General features: G+C 53.6%; 1 protein-coding gene across 1 annotated transcript in view; it reads left to right on the forward strand.

The window, feature by feature from the left end:
• AGPAT3 (1-acylglycerol-3-phosphate O-acyltransferase 3) overlaps nucleotides 1-17001 on the forward strand; it is a 72735-nt gene that overhangs the window by 1361 nt on the left and 54373 nt on the right. Inside the window, exon 2 of the mRNA XM_015597638.2 lies at nucleotides 8901-8963. The gene's annotated coding sequence lies outside the window, so the exon portion shown is untranslated. The remainder of the gene's footprint in view (nucleotides 1-8900; nucleotides 8964-17001) is intronic.

Consider the following 17001-nt stretch of genomic DNA (forward strand, 5'->3'; position numbering starts at 1 on the left):
GATCTCTCATCAACACACCATCTCCTTTCCTTATCAGTCCTTTCAAAGAACCAACTTTGTGACTTTCTGTATGTGTTCGTTGTATTAATTTCTGCTTTTTACATTATTTTCTTCCTTTTTAATTTACTTGTCTTTCTAATTTCTCGCGTTATGTTTTGCACTATTGGTTTTGGGCTTTTTAAGATTTCCTACGCACTTCGCTATGACTGTCGATCCCTTTAAGAGCCGTTTTAACTGCAGCCTGTTACTATTCTGCTGAGCATATTTTCTAATATTTAGTTGATGTATGTCTCGATTGTTGATAGCTTCTGAATTCCTAAACATATGGGTGTTTTTCAGGATATCTCGCGCTGCCTTTTTTTTTTAAGCTTCAGTGCATTGTGGTTAAAGAACACACTCGACCGACCCTTTCTCTCTGGCCCAGCGTGCGGGCGAAGTTTGACACGCTCGTGTGTCTGCAGAGGTGGGACCGCAGGCGGTGGGGGCGGCCGTGCCGGTTCACTGAGTGTGTTCAGCGTGTTCTTCGAACCTCCCGTGTTTGCTTGGCAAACTACAGAGCTCAGCCCAGTCTGCCTTGCCGCCTGATTCTCTGAATAAGGTTTATGGGCTCACAGCCACACCCGGTCACGTATATGACTGTCTGTGGCTGTTTCCCACTGCGACAGACTTGAGCAGTTGCGATAGAGACCATTTGGCCTGAAAAATCTCCAATACTGACGATCTGGCCCTTTCTAGAAAGTGCTTTCCGACGCTCGTGTCCTTGCTGGTTTCTTGTATCCACCTGTCAGTTACCGAGAAGGGTCCGTTAGAATCTCCAGTTACCGCTGTGGATTTGCCTATTTATTTATTTCTGCACTTGTATCAGTTTTGCTTTATATGTTGGAGCTATGTCATTACTGACAGTTTTTAAGTTGTATCTTCCTTTGCACGAGGCATCTGTCGTCATGAATGTTCTATCTCTTCTGGTGCCTTTAGCCTTTAAGTCTGCTTTGTCTGAAATTCACAGAGTTGAAGCGGTTCTGTTTGGTTAGTATTTGCCCCGTGCATCTCTTTGATTTTTAACCTCTCTGTATCTTTACGTCTTAGGTGTGCCTCACAAACAGCATATGATTAAAGTTTTTTTTAGTCGAAGTTTGACAAGTTTTTTTAAGTCTGACAAAAAAAGTTTTTTAGCGAGAGCCTTTATCTCGTTTTCTTTAAATGTAATCACTTATCGATAGATTTGGGTTTAAATCCATCGTCTCATTATCTGCTGTGGTTTTCTCCTGTCCTTCTTTCTTGCCCTTTTTGAGTCGGTGATTGGTCCTCGGGAGCCTCGAGGCTCTTTCTGTTCTTTGACAGCTTCCCCAGAAATTGCAACATTCTTCTCCCAGATCTAAAACTAACGAGTACCGCCCTCTTTGGGGGTGATCCAAGACCTGAGACCACCGTGACCCCCTTGCAGGCCACACGTCGTTCAAGTGTAATTTTTTAACCTGGCGACCGCGTTTTTGGTGTCCGTTTTGGTTTTGGACTCGCAGGCACGTTCGCCACTTTCTCTGGTCTCTGGATCTCTGGCTTCCCGTCCGAGATCACCTTTTCCCGCTTGGAGTGTCCGTGCGTTAGCGATGCCTCTGGTTCGGTGCCGCTGGTGGCAGACCCCACCCCCGCTGTTTGCCCGGGCCGTTTTCAGTGCCCCCGGCCCTGTCAGCGACGCGTGTGCTGGTCGGCGACATCCAGGTCTGAAGGCCCTTCTGGCACGAGCTGGTGCACGGTCCCTGACGTCCTTTGAATGCTAAGAAGTCACTGTCAGGCCGTCTCTCCTTTGAAGGTAACCTGCCTTTTCTCTGGCTGTTGTTAAGATCAAAATGAAAAACCTTTGTGCTTCAAAAGACGCCATCAAGAAAGAGAAAAGACAAACCACGGATGGGAGAAAATATTTGCAAATCGCGTATCGGACAAGGGGCTTGTGTCCAGAACGTAGAAAGATCTCTGGCAAGTCTGAGCTGGTTGTGACCGAGGCCTTGGGAAGGGACAGCTGACTGAGAAGAGGAAGGCCCGCCACCTGCTGCCACGCGTGCTCAGCCACGTGAACGAGACGCCGCCGTGGTCCGAGACGCGCCTTCCTGCTTCGTGCTGTGCTGCCCCGTCTGGACTGTCACCCGCCCCCGCCTGCCCACCCGCCGGAGACGCCTGGGCATGACCTCGTCCATGCAGCTGCTTCTGCTCCAGCCCTGGGCAGGGTTGGCAGAAGGGGGGACTTGAAGGGATGAGCCGTTCGTGACCGAGTGTCAGTGATGTTCTCGGTCTTCCAGAAAGAATCGGAAAGAGGTAATTAGCTGAGGAGCAGAACGGCCTTAAGGGTCTCAAGCTGTTTTTAGCACACTGGGCCTCGTCTGGCACGGCCCTCGTGTGGTCTGCGCTGAGGGGCCGCAGGCCGGGCATCCTGGGCCAGCATGGGCTGGACACCGTCCTAGGCGGCATCCTCACATAGCAAATGTGCTTTTAATGAGATGCTTTCATCTAGAGTAAGAGATCTGAAAGGAGAAAGAAAAGGTAAATAAATGCTTTTCAAGAGGTGGCTGTAGATAAGCTGTGCAGTAGACAGGGCTTCGCTGGCGGCCGACGCTCAGCGATTCCGACGACACGTGTCAGTCAAACCCATTAGCGATGCCACTTGGATCGTTGAAACATCCGATGAAAACCGTGAGACTCCAGCGTCCACTTCTGGCCGTGACGGGATGACAGGCACCGAACTTCACGTCCTGCCTTGAGCAACTGGCAAACCAGATACAAAGGCATGAGGCTACAGATTTTAGGTGCTGCACAGGGGGAGCGCTGGCCGGTGGTCCCGTGAGACGGACCGGGGACAGGGAGCCCCTGGCCTCCCAGCTCCTCACCCGCAGCGTCCAGCTGAGCAAGGGGAGAGGGGGCCCAAGACCAGTGGAGATGGTTTGGCGCTGAGGGACTCCCCAAAGGCTGGAACTTGTGGAGAGGACGGGTCGAGGGGCAGCCCCAGGGGCTGCGGACGGGGCCGCTCTGGTCTTCGGCTGAGTGTTGATCTGTGCACGAGTGTGCACGAGTGTGCAAATACCACCAGCGTCAGGGGAGAAGCACGGGGACGGAAGAGGCAGAACACCCGCGGTTCCCACAGGGCTGGGAACGAAGTCCGCATTCTCACCGGCCAGATGGAAAGACCTCGCAATTCAGAGGGGGCGGGTGGGCCCTCGGAAGGCCGGTTTCCCAGGTGCCAGCCTGTTCAGGACCCGCCTAACCAGAGTTCACAGCAAGTCCTGAAAGCATCAAACTGATTCTAAGTAAGTTAACTACCGCCCCCAACGAAGCCTGACGACACCTGAAGGACTGCGGTGCATCCACAATGTCCAGGACCCTTACACATGAGGGAAAATCTAACCCAGGGGAGGAGAAAAATCAGTCATTAGACACAGGTCCAGGTGGGTCCATATTTGTCCAGGTGATGGAATTAGCAGACGAGGATGTTAAAAACGTCTATTATAAACATGCTCCCTGTGTTCAATGACAGAGAAAATATGAACAAAATGAGGAGAAAATGGAAGACGCAAAAAGACCCAAATTTGTCTCCTAGAGAGGAAAGTCCGCTGGATGGGACTCCTAATAGCTTAGATGTTGCAGAGACAAGATCAGTATTCTTGAAGACATAGCCCTAGAAACTTTCTAAGATGAAACAGAAAAAAGGAAAAAAAATAAAAAATGAGCAGAGCATTAGCAGGACCATCGCAGGGAGAATGACACATGGGATATTGAATTCCAGAAAGGAGGTGTGTGTGATGGGAAGTATTTGAAAAGAGATGACTAAAAAATTTCCCATATTTAATGAAAACTTATTTCCAGGAAGCTCAATAAATCCCGAGCAGAAGAAACATGTAAAAACCACACCAATGCACATCATAATCAAATTTCTGGAAATCTTAAAAGCAGCCAGAGGCAAAAACCTACTATGTACCGAGAGACAAAGATGAAATCACAGCAGACTTTCCATCGGAAGCTATGCGATCCAGAAGGCGATGGAGAAACATCTTTAACATTTCGAAAGAAAAAACAAGCTTCACCTACGGTTCTGTAGCCAACACAGTGTCCTGCCAAAGAAAAGGCAAACAAACAAACAAACAAAAATTTCTTTTTCAGACATCCGAAAGCTGGAAGAATTTATCAGCGGCACACCTGCACTCTAGGGAATGCAAAGGACGTTCTCCAGTGACGAGGGAAATGACACCCACGGTCACTTGGGTCCAGAAGAAAAGTGCGCAGAAATGCAGGTGCGTCTTAAAGACTTTTGTCCTCCCGTTTTAAAGAGCCCTTTCGAAACAGTGTATTCTTCAAAGTAAGCGTAATGATGCCTCGTGGAATTTCTAAGTAGAGACGAGGCTTGACAGCACAAAGTGTAGGAATGAGGATGTGAAAACTGTTGTCAAGTTCTTAAAATGCATGCGATGTGTTGTTGGAAGGCAGACAGTGACGCAGTAGAGATAAATATTGTCAACCCTAGAGCAACCATTAAAAGAAAAAAAACAAAAAACAGAGGTGTAGCTAATAAGCCAATAATGTAAATAAAATAGAATCATTAAAAAAAATCACTAATCCAGGAGGAGACAGAAAACAAACAAACAAACAAACAAACAAACAAACCAATCCAGAAAGGACACATAGAAAGATGGTAGGTTTAAATCCAACCGTATTGGCAATGACATCAGATGTGGACAACCTGACAACTCCAAATAAAAGGCATTTTGTCAGAGAGTGTCAGATCAGATTAAAAAAAGAAAAAGTTACATAAACGTGCTATCCACATTAAACGTAAAGGCACAGAGAGGCGGAAAGTAGAAGGTTGGGAAAGGTGCACCTGCAGGCGTGAATCAGCACATCCCGAGTGGGTGAGCTACTATCAGCCGAGTTAGATTTCAGGACGAGAAACATTTCCAGGAATAAGGATGATCTTTTACAGGGATCAGTTCGTCAGAGAACATAACGTACGAAGTGTGCGTGCACTTAATAACAGTTTCAGAAGACGTGGAGCAGAAACCCATAGAACTGTACGGAGAAGTCGTCATCCACAGCTAGAGGTGGCGAGTCCAGCGCCCCTCCCCCACCGGCTGGCAGACGCACACGGGACATCAGCAGAGGTGTGGAAAGCAAACGGCGGCCTCACTCGGCCGTTCTGGCCCAGTCGATGTTTACGGAACGCTACATCCAGCAACAGCGGAACACGCATCCTTTGCAAATGCGCGTGGAACGTTCACCAAGAAAGACCATATTCTGGGCCATGAAAAAATCTCGAAAATGCAAAAGGATTGAAAACATACAAAGCATTTTCCTCTGACCAATGGAGAAATTAAACTAGAAACCAGTATTGGAAAGATAGCTGGAGAAATACCCAAATATTTGGAAACTAAATAAACACACTTTAAAATAGCCCCTGGGTCGGAAGAATTCACAACATTTTGAGCGAAAGTTAAAACATACTGTATCAGAATTTGTGAAATGCAGGCGAAATTCATAGCATAAAATGATTATATATGAACATAAAAAGAGTTCTCCAATCAATGATTTAAGTTTTAACCTTAAGAAAAAGTAAACAAAGGAAAGAAATAACAAAGAGCAGAAATCGGTAAAACAGAAAATAAACAAAAGGAAAAAAATCAATGAAACCAAAAGTTGGTTCTTTGTCAAGACCATGAAAGTGGACAAGCCCCCTCGTTAGATTTATCAGAAAAATTAAAAAAGGAAAAGGAAGAAAAACTACCAAAATTAGAAACGGGAGAGCTGTCACTACACGTCCTGCAGACGTTAAAATCCTGGTAAGGGATGTCATGAAAAACTTCATGCCAGAAAACTTTGCAGCACAGATGTAAATCACTAAAACTTATTAAAGTCAAAATAAGCCTGTTTATAAAAAATCGAACTTGTATATAAAAACCTTCCACCAAAGAAAACTCTTGGCCCAGATGACGTCACCGATGAATTCTATCAAACATTCAAAGGAGAAATAATACGAACTCTACGCAAAGTCCTCCAGGAACGGGGAGGGGACGCGTGTCAACTCATGCGGTGAGGCCGGCATCTCCCTGACACCAAAACCAGACAGGCTGTGGACCAGTGTCCTTCAGGAACTGTCCTTCACGAATTAGGAAGTTTTAGCAAATCAAGTCCAGCAATATGCAGGAAGCACCCCGCGTCACAGCCAAGTGGGATTTATCCCAGGATTGCAAGGTTGGTTTAACATTCAAAATCATTATAATTCACTGTATTAACAGACAAAAAAGGAGAAGCCACATGACCACGCCGAGGGTGGGGAAAAAGCGTTTGACGAACGTAATACTTATCCACGGTAAAAAAAAAAAAAAAAAAAAGTCCCGGCAGACTGGAGTGGAAGAGGCCCGCCTCGGCCCCGCAGAAGGCGTCTGTGAAAGCCCGTCGCTAACGGCACAGCGCGGGCCGAAGACTGGACGCCGCTGTCCTGAGGCTGCGGCCAGGCGAGGGCACCCGCCCTCCCCGCTCTGGTTCAGCGTTGTCTTGGAAACGTGAGGCAAGAGAGAGGGCGCAAAGACGTCCCGGATGGGGAAGAGCCGTGAAACCGTCTCGGTCACGCTGGCACGATGATTATGCGGGAAATCCTGGGAAATCTACGGAAAAGCTCCTAGGACTAACGGGTGAGTTTGGTGGGTTTGCAGGAGACAGAGCCACAGAACAGAACTCGTCTTATTTCTGTATCCTCACACTGAACGATTGAAAGCTGTCAAAACACCGTTTACAATAGCTTCACAAATATGAAATTCCTAGAGATGAATATAACCAAAAATGTGCCAAGAGAAATTTAGAAAGACCTAAGTAATTGGGGGGCTCGACCGTGTGCGTGAACCAGAAGGCCCGGCGTCACTAACGTGTCAGTTCTGCCAAAATGGATAGGTAGGTTGAGTGCAGTCACAATAAAACATCTCGGCAGGGGTTTCTGGCAGAAATTTACAGGCTTATTCTAAAATTTACATGGACACCCAAGGACCTAGAACTAGAGCCAGAATAATTTTGAGAAGGTAAAGACAACCTCGTTTTAGGACTCTGTGGCAGTGGCCATCTGCACGCGTCGTGGGACCGGAGATTGGTGTGCGTGGGGACCAGCGGCCTGGGCAGAGCCCAGAGTCAGACCCACACACCAGTCGGCCGCCCGTCAGCTTCCAGCCGAAGGGCCGATGCTGCTCCGTGAGGAAGCGATAGTATTTTTAACCCGTGGTGCCAGGGCGATCGGCCGCCCCTATGCGCAAACAATGTACCTGTGCCCTGCTTCGTCCCATTATAAAAAATTAACTCCAGTGGGTCACAGAACTGTGAAATGTGAAAGCTAAAACCATGAGACTTATAGAAGAAAACTGTGCTCCGTCCACACAGTGGAACACCAGTCGGTCTTCAGGAGGAGGGACGTCTGACGCCTGCTCCAGCAGGACGGACCTGGAGGCCACGCTCAGGACACAGGTCTGGCCCAGGACAAGCGCCGTGTGGGCCCGCTCCCAGGAGGTCCGCAGAGGGGTCATGTTCCCAGAGGCGAGAGCAGACGGCGGCGCCAGGGCTGGGGGAGGGGGGCTGGGCAGTGAGCGTTCAGTGGGGGCAGATTCCGCTTTGGGCCGATGGAATGTTCTGGAGACGATGGTGGTCGTGGTTGTGCCATACTGTGCATGTGCTCGAGGCCGCTGAACTCTACGCTTAAGAACGGTTAAGATGGTGAACTCTATGTATACGATGCCACAATTTATTTTTATTTTTTATTTATCTTATTGTTATTTTTTACAGTTAATGACTTTAATGAGCAGAAGAATAAAATTAGCTTTTACGGGTTCTAATTGAATTTTGGCTTCCAGCTATGATGTTTTTGCTTTTCACTAAAAATAGTGCACTTTTAAACTAGAGAAGGAAATAACAAAATGCCCAAATTATTAAAAGGGAATTGGTGGGATTGGCATCATTTTGTCTCACAGCTTCTGGTTCTTCGCGGTCCCTCGTTATAAAAGCAGGGGAGTCCTCAAGTTCAGTGTTCCTTGGTGTGACACAGCCCGCTACACGCGCCGCTCCGTGTCACACCCCAGCGAGACTGTCATTTACCTCTCGATCAAAAAACACGTGCTTCTGATATGCTAGCGGGAATTTTCTAGATCCAAGCCTCTGGATTTGCAGGTGGCGGCAGAGTCCATGCCTCTCCATTAGCTTCTCTTTCTGTCATTGCCAAGAAATGTGGAAGGAAGGGTCTGTGTGGCCAGGGCAGTCGGTCAAAGCCTATTGTGTCTAAGTTTCTGAAGCACAGCACATTTCTTTAAATCAGTATTTCTCAACTCGGGGCGATTTGCCCCAGCCCCACCTTATCCCACCTCACCCCCACCCCCCAACCCCCGGGCAGGGCTGCCACAATTTCAAAACAGACAAAAACAAGGACCGAAAGTGGCCAGCCGGCCGGGGCTTTCCCCGTTGGTCATAGGCCGAGGCTGGGCTGGCGGGGGGACCGGCTGGCTTGCTCAGGAGCCCGGTGCAGGCTTTGGTGGCTTTGGGATGGGGCGAGAGAGCAGACGAGGTCAGTGTTGTTGCTGAGCTGAGCGGTGCAAAGCCTTGGCGTGTTGCGGGGCCGGGGGCCGAGGGCGGAAGGCAGCCACCTGCAGCTGTCCTTGGAGCCTGCAGGGAGAGTGGGGTGCTTTGTGGTCCTCCCAGGGTGTGTTCATTTGTGAGCCACCCGTGGGGCCTCCTCACCGGACGTGGGCCTCGTCCCTGGGTTTGCTCAAGTTAGTGAAATATTCCGTTCACGGGGAGATAAAGCTCATTCACAGTCACCACTTCCCCTGACGTGCAGGGGTGCGGCCGCTGTGTTCCCCGCTAAGTACATGTCTTGCGCCTTTCGCTTCCAGGCCTTCAAGTTGGAGACCCCTAAGGACGACCGCTCCCACTGGCCCTGCCGACCCTGTGCCTCGGTAAGTTAGAGAAGGAGGTGCCCTGAAGGGGGCGCGTGTGCACATGCGCGTGTGCACGTGCGCGTGTGCACGTGCGCGTGTAGCCAATTGATCCCTGGAGTGGCCCTGAAGTGGGTCTCACCCCCGTGATCTGCGCCCAGCACTCCCTGGCAGACGCAAAAGTCCCATCTGCTTTGAGAGCCTGGCTGGCCGAGCCAGCTTCGGTGACATTGAAGGGACCTCGTGGTTACAGTTGGGCTTTAGCGCGTGCTGACGGGTTCGCTTAGAGGGACAGATACTTTTGTTATGGCGCGAACGATTCTGAGACCCACGGAGCCAATTGAGATTAATTATGAGCCTTTATTAGCCGGCCGGCGACTGACTCTCTACCACGCAGGGCTAGAGGAGATCAGCCCCGAGCTTTCAGAGGAGGCAGCTGATAAAGCCTAAGACCACACCCTGGTGGTCTCCTGAACAAGCCAGCAGATCACAGAAGCGGAAGTTGGCTGTTAGCATATCTTTGCCCGGAACAACACCCTTAATTAACAAGTAAATGGATCACAGAAGCAGACATTGGCCATCTTCATATCTTATACAATACACCTGCTAAACCACACACAAGCAAATAGGACAACTTCTGGTATCTGAAGATATTTCTTCCCTGTAGCTGACTTAGTTAGTTTGCTCACTTGAAAATTTTCCACCCTTAACACTTTGGCGTTCTCTCCCAGCCTGAGGGTATTTGCTAAGCGGTTCCCATGTGCCCAGAACCCTGGAACCCCGCTGAAGGGGACTAGGCACGTGGCCTCCCCTTCTGTTCTTTCCTGGAGGGAGGAGCCGGGGGCCCAGGGTGCAGCAGGGCTGCACCGGCTTTCGTTAGCAGACCCCTAAGTCCTGAGCCTCTTTGAGACGGATGTAGCAGTCCAGTTTAGATGTGCAGGGGTGACGTGTGACCCCGAGGCCTGTGTGCATGTTTGCCAGGTGAAGGAGGCCTCGCTAGCCATCGGCGGTCAGGTCCTGGGAGCACAGTGACAGCCAGCAGCTTGGTGGAGGGCACCAAATTGGGGGTGGCAGGGGTACCTGTTCATCGAGCCTCTGTTCTCCGGCCCATCCCACAGAGTGGCCTGCAGGTACCGGGGCCCCCTGTCCTGTCCTGCGGTGTCCCGGCCTCCTGTGTCCCGGCTTTTTGGGCTCCGTGCTGCCCACCTCTCACCTGCACCCACGCTCGCCCTCGGGGTCCGTCAATGCGTGAGTGACAGGTCCCTTCACGTGATCAGAGCTCCACCCGACAGCCTCTTGCTGCTGCTGCTTTGGAGTTGGAGTCATCTGTCCTGTAAAGAGCAGGGCCCAGACATCGCGTCCAGAGTCACGGTTATAGCTCGCAGGTGCCGCCCCTGTGTGGCAGTCACCGCTAACAGTGTGCCGATCGCTGCTGTTTGGGGACAAACGTTTGGGGACGTGTGTAGAACTGGTGCCACCCGATGCCAGCCTCCTACGTTGTATGTTTATAGTCGCGACTTGTTTAGAACGATGTTGCTTAAATGCGTGAACCGGCCGCTGCGGCACCCCCTTCGCGTTCAGGTTGAAGTAACCCTTAGTGTCGCTTTAGAATTAAGTGCTTTATTACGAGCGCTGATATGACAACTGGGAGCATAAATACACACGCAGCAGCTCCCCGCGGACCAGCTCCCCGCGGACGAGGCCTCTCCTCTCCAGCATTCCGAATCAACAGAAGTTTGTTTGCTTTTTTTTTGCTCGTTATTGATTTAATACACAGCTTATGGTTTCGACCGTTAAATTGTTGCGAGGTACTATTGTGGGCAAAAGAAAATCAAGCTATATTGTATCCTAAGTTGAGCTCTCAGCGTATTCCTCTCCTCGTGATTATTAACTGGCCGTGGACTCTGGTGGGGCTCAGAGGACTCTCCCCGGCTGGGGTACGGAGCCCCAAGGTGCAGCCTGCGGCAGCCGCATAGGGCCGTGGGCGGCACCAGGAGCCTCGTGATCTGCGAGGCACATTGCGTCGCACACAGCACACGCGTGGCCTCCACGGTGCTTTGCTTCTGGGGAGAGTGGCTGAGGGTCGCAGGCCGTCAGCTGGCCCTCTCCTGAAAAAACAGTTTGGGGAGGTTGCAGACGAGAATCAGCGTGGTCATCTGGGGTGCGGGCCTCAGCGTTCCACCACCCCCGAGGGCCGGGACGAAGACGGGAAGCGGAGAATGACAAGCGGGAGACATCGCACTCTTCAGGACCAGCGACAGCCCCGGGGCACCCAGTCCGAGGAGCTCACATCTGCACAGTTCCAGGCATAGGACTCACGTCCCTCCAGAGGCAGGACAGACACAGCGACACCGGCCGGATGACACCGTGCTGCGCCCCCCGCCCCGCGCGCTGGCGCTCAGCAACGCCGAGGTGAAGCGGACGCCTGTTTGTGACGAAACCGCGCCTCTCAAACGTGACGTCTGGTGCACACCCGAAACGACGTGCCACCAGGTCATCAGAGAAATGGAGACCCAAACCGCGAACGTGGTGTGCGTGCAGCTCTGGGACGGCTAAAATGACACAGGCGGCCGGGAGGTCGCGTGTCACGGTGGCCGTAACTCTGGGAGACGTTTACTGTCGTCGTCGTGCGTGTGGGCTCCGGGCTGAGCGCTTTCTGAGCCCCTCACCGTCTGGCTCTCTTCCCGCCCACGCGGGGCGAACCTTACTATCTGCGCCGCACAGAGGAGGACGCGGGCCGGGGGTGCGCGTTCGGCCCGTGCTCGTGCCGGGGGCCCCTGCTGAGCCCCGAGGGCGGGCGCGTCCGTCCTGGCGCCCTGCGTTCGTCGTGCTGCTGTCCTGTCGTGCGGCGAGCCAGCTCTGCAGCAGGGAGCACTTGCTGTCCCGGCTGGTTCTGCAGACCACGGGGCTCTGGGACCCCAGCACGCCTGGGAACCATGCCGAGGTGGCCGCCAGGCCCCTGGGCGGGCCGTGCAGCCCTTCACTCGTCACCCCTTTGCTGACACACAGGAGACCGGGTGGCCTCTGCTGCGTGGCCCGTTCCTGCAGTCTTCCACTGGTTTTTCTGGCCGTTCTGAGATGGTTTTAAGGTTTCCTTCCTCCTCCTCGTGCACCGACGTTGGAACGGGCCTCTCTCCTCCCTCTGCGCCGTGTGCGAGGCCCGGCCTCCCCTCCAGGCTGGCCGTGCATCTCGCTCTCTGCAGCAGGAGGGCGTGGCAGGATGGGGTGCGAGGGACCCTTCTCAGCCCCCGGGAAGTCGTCCGCCTCCCTGCAGAATCTGGCAGTCACCCTGTGGGGCCAGGTCCCCGCGGGGAGCAGGAGGGTGCAGGGCGGGTTCCAGGGTGACCAGGACTAAAGGAGGCGGAGCTGGCCCGCGATGTTTTGGTCTTTCGTGCTGAGCACAGGCAACGCCCCGACCACTGGCCCCCCCCGTTTGGTGGATCCTGCAGCGCTATGGGTCGGAGGGGTCTCTCTCCGCCTCTTCTGGGGACTGTGCCTGGTCCCGCGCCCCTGCGCAGTGTGCCGAGGCTCTGGGTGAGGCCGCTCCACACCGCTCACCCCGCCGTGCCGGCCCAGGCCCTGCCGGCCTTAGTCCAAGGCCACCTCCTTGGGCTCAGGGGGGCGGCTGCACCTGAGCTGCGGTCACTGAGAGAGGCCCCATGAGCGGGTGGCTCTGAGGGGTCCCCATTCTGGACGTGGTGTGGGGGCAGGGCCAGGGGCTCGGACTTCGACCCGCCCGCTCGTGTGTAAGGAAGGCAGAGTCCTGCATTGTAAGCCTTTTTCCTTAAAACACACATCGGCGTTCAGGGTGGTTGATCAGGCTGCTGTAAGGCCCGGGAGACGAAGGGTGGGGCCTTCACGAGCAGCGAGGTAATTCCTTTCTCGAACACAAACATAAGCTGTGAAAGCGATACACACGTTCGTAAAACTTCAAGACGACCAAATCTAATAAGTCACCAAAGTCTCCTCCCCTCCCGCAGCCCAGACCCCACGCTCCCTGGCGGGACCTCCTGTGAGCAGTGTGCGGTCTGCCTCCTGGAGCCCGGGCACACGGGAGAGCAGACCGGCACGCACACGGCTTGGGACACACGCACGTGCCCTGGCATACCCGCGCGGCCTGACGCGAGCCGTCTGGTCTTTTCAGACACACAGATCTACCTTGTTTCGTAAATGCAACTTGCTATTTTATGCGTGTCCCATGGAGCGTGCATGGCTACGTGCACGGGCACACACGTGCACACACGGCTGCGAAGCACGGTGACGGTCCTCAAGCCCCGATGAGCAAGCACTTTGTGAAGACTGCTTTGCCTTTGAGACTTAGATGTGTGTGTGCCTCGCAAAGCCGGCGGAGTTACCACGCCTGTTCCCGCACGCGAGGCCGGCTGGGGTCGTGAAGAGGGTGACAGACGATGGCCTTGGAGCTGTGGCGTCAGCACGCCCCGCCCTGCCCAGGGGCCGCCCTGCTGGAAGGTGGACTCTGCCTCCTGCTGCTAGGGATCAGCTGTCTGGCTCTGTCCCTGGCCGGGGTGTCGGTGAGTTTGCAGGGGTGCCGGGGAGGGTCCTTGCAGACGGTGGCCTGGGCCAGGTTCCTTTCCCACCAGGGAGTGTGTCTCTGGAGTGCTCCACGCTGTCTTCCTCCCGCTGGGCTGCACAGAAGGGGCCGTGTGCACGCGGGTGCGCGTGCCTCTGTGCACTGGCCACCAGCAGAGCCGCCTCCCTCCAAGCATCCGGCGTGTAGGCTCGGCCACCGACAGCCGTGCCCCCGCCCTCGGACTCTGCCTGGCCACGAGGCCACCGTGTTGGGGCACCGTCTTGTCTCAGACCCTGCCCGCCCGGCAACTCCTTATCTCTTGGTGTCTAGAACTAAAAATCGGAGCCATTGAGCGGCCGTGCCTCTGAGCACCAGATGCCACGTCGTGTGCCGTCGGCTTGGCTCTGTGCCGAGGGCTCTGGTTGAAGCAGGAGTGTGGGGACAGGCCCCGGGAGCAGCGTCATGGGTAGCCCCGTGAGCTGTCCGTGCAGCAGGAGGGAGCGGCGAGCCGGGCCGCAGAGGGACCCTTTTCAGCCCCGGGGACGTCCTCCTGGCCCAGCTCCGGGCACTGCCTGTGGCTCTGTCTTGCTCGCTTCCGCGTGAAGTTAGCAGGTGAATCCGCGGAAACACAGGCTTGAGCCGGGAGGGACGGTCCTGCTCCCGTGGCCCCGCCGAGTGGGGTGCCCAGGCCACGCAGCCAGCCCCAGCGTGCCTGGCACACAAGCCGCAGCCGCGCACCTGTAGCCCCTTCTCATTTTAAGCGGCCCTTAGCTCTCTTCCTTGTCTCTCCTGAGTGCCGTTCTTCATCCTCTGCCTGAAGCCCCTGGAATAGGGTTGTTTTTCTTCTTTTTTCTTATTGTCAATTATTAGAGTAATTGACTTTCTGTAGGAAACCATTCCTGCGTCCCGGTATAAACTAAATTTGGTCATGGTTGTTTTTGTTTATCTTTAACTACATGGCTGGAACCAGTTTGCTAACATGTATTTATTAGGACTATTCCACCTCTGTTTGTGCCTATGTTTGGTAAAGTGATGGCATTTTGTGTTTCTGCTGTTTTCTGGAAGGGCTCCAGAATTTCTCCGTGAAAGCGATGCCGACTTAGGGCTGAGAGTGTCACCTTCGGGAGGGCGCATGAGTGTATATAATACTTTAAATCGCCTCTACTTTATGGAGTGTTTTTAATCAGGAAGTGAGGTTGGATTTTGTTAAACCCCAGCGTTCTTGTTAAAGAAATATAGTGAATTTTCTTAATAGATTTCCTCCCATAAAATCATCCTGACATTCGTGGAACAAACCGTACTTGGTCACGGTGCACGGTCTCTTTAATGTGCTATTAGGTTCTGTTTGCTAATTTTTAAAGAAATTTTTGTATTCATATTTATAAGTAAAGAACAGTGGTTCTCAAACTTTTGGTCTCTTTACACTCTTAAAAAATTATTGAAGACTCCAAAGAACCTCCGTTTTCGTGAGCCGTGTTTACTGTGGTTCTCAGCCGGGGACGCTGGGCAATGTCAGAGGTTTTTGGTGGATACAGCTGGTGGTTGGTGGTGGTGGTGGGGTGGTCGCTACTGGCCTCTGGGGGGTAGAAGCCAGGGATGCTGCTGAGTACCCCACCGCACAGCCCAGCCCCACCATGCCGACGCGGCCCGTCCAGAATGGTAGGAGTGCCGCGGCTGAGAACCCCTGCCGTCGGTGTACCCTGTGCGAGAAAATTACACTGTTCATTATGTTTTCTAGAAATTCTGCAGGCTCGGTTTCTACTTCCCCTGGCCGGAAACCCCTGAATGTCGACGTTTGCGGGAAGTCCCTTCTCTTCTCGGCTTTTATTGTGAATTTCTAGGGAATAGTGTTCATGCTTTAACTACTGCCTGGACTTTGTCGACAATCTCGTCGCTTAGCGTTCGGGCACTGCTCACGCACACTCGCAGCGGCGACCGGAAGGCGTGTCCACTCTTGCCGTGGGGCGCCCTGCTTCTGTCCTCACGGCCACGGCCTCGGTTCTTAGTTCCCGACCCCTTGTTCTCCCTCGGACTGGCAGGGCTGCCACCGTCACGCTCTGATTGCTTTCTGGGGCGCCGCTGCCATTTCTGCTTCATGAAATGTGCGGCTGGGCCATTCGGCACAGAGATTTTCTGTCTTCTTTATGAGTTTTAGTTGCTTGCGTTATAAATGTTTCCACTTTGTCTCATTTCGTGTCACGTGGCCTGATATGTCATCGTCCGATATCGAGAGTTCGAACCCTCTTTTTTGTGCATCCCCCCAATATGCATTTATGAATCGTTTTCGGCCCGGCCGACTCGCTTCGGCCGCGCGTTTCCTGGTGGCCAGCAGAGGGGGTCTCGTTTGTCAGGCTCTGCGTTCTGTGTTTCTGTTGATGGACGGGACCCAGGGGTTCGGTGGGCGCTGTTGGCGTGTGAGCGTTTGCAGGGTCACAGAGGAAGTGTGTCCCGTGTGTGTCTGTTGACCGACACGTCGCAGGGCCAGAGGCCCGCTCTGTGCCTTTCCGGGTGTTCTGCGCTGCGCTTCGTTTTGGGGTGGTGACCTCCTGGCTGGGGCGGTGTGCGCTCTGCTTCAGCGGCTACCTGCTGTGAACCCGACGTGAACAGCTTCCCGTCAGACCCGTCGTCCTGCCTTTTGGATGGTGTCTGTCGTTTCTCTCCTGAGAGAGACAGCAGTAAACCACGCCGAAGCCCCGCCCCCCACTCGCCTTCCCCAGCACCCGCTCCCCCGCCTCGTGGCCCCCGAGCTTCCCTCGCCCACGCTGTCACCCACTGCTCCGCTCCCACCTCCCGCCCTGCCGTCCCATGTGCTGGTTGTCACCGCACTGGATGCTCACGTGGTGTGCTGTCACCCTGCCTGCTTAGGCAACTTCCTGCAGGCGAATACCTCGCGGCTCATCCCTGGGTCTTCTTGGTGGCTCAGGCGTGTCCCCAGCTCTGTCGTGGGCACGGCTTTGGACCGTTAGCAAACGGAGCCACTTGCTGCGTCCCTACCTTCTTCACCTCCCTAAGATCTCTTGCCTTCAGGCCTGTTTTACAGCCTCATTCATCCCGTTACTCCAGTGTGCGCGTGTGTATACGTGTGTGCATGTGTCTGCGTGCGTGTGTGTGCGTGTGCATGTGTGTGCGCATGTGCGGGCATGTGTGCGTGTGCGCGTGTGCAGCGTGTGTGCGTGCGTGTATGCGTGCGTGCGTGTTTGTGTGCGTGTGTGCGGGCATGTGTGCGTGTGCGCGTGTGCAGCGCGCGTGTATGCGTGCGTGTGTGTTTGTGTGCGTGTGTGCGTGCGTGTGTGCGTGTGCATGTGTGTGCGTGCGTGTGTGCGTGCGTGTGTGACCTAGTTCCCATCTCTCTGCAACGTACTGTTTTAGTTGTGTTCGTCTCCTGTAAATTTAGCAGATGGCTGGATTTTTAACTGCCGCGTATACTTCTCGCGATCACTGATATCCTTGGGCCTTCAACTTGATCACGGTCATCGCCGTTTCCCATCCTTTTCCTGTGTTCCCGCCTGCTCTTGAATTTAAACTATT

Source organism: Pteropus alecto, unplaced genomic scaffold (genome assembly GCF_000325575.1).
Source record: "Pteropus alecto unplaced genomic scaffold, ASM32557v1 scaffold339, whole genome shotgun sequence".
Taxonomy (NCBI): domain Eukaryota; kingdom Metazoa; phylum Chordata; class Mammalia; order Chiroptera; family Pteropodidae; genus Pteropus; species Pteropus alecto.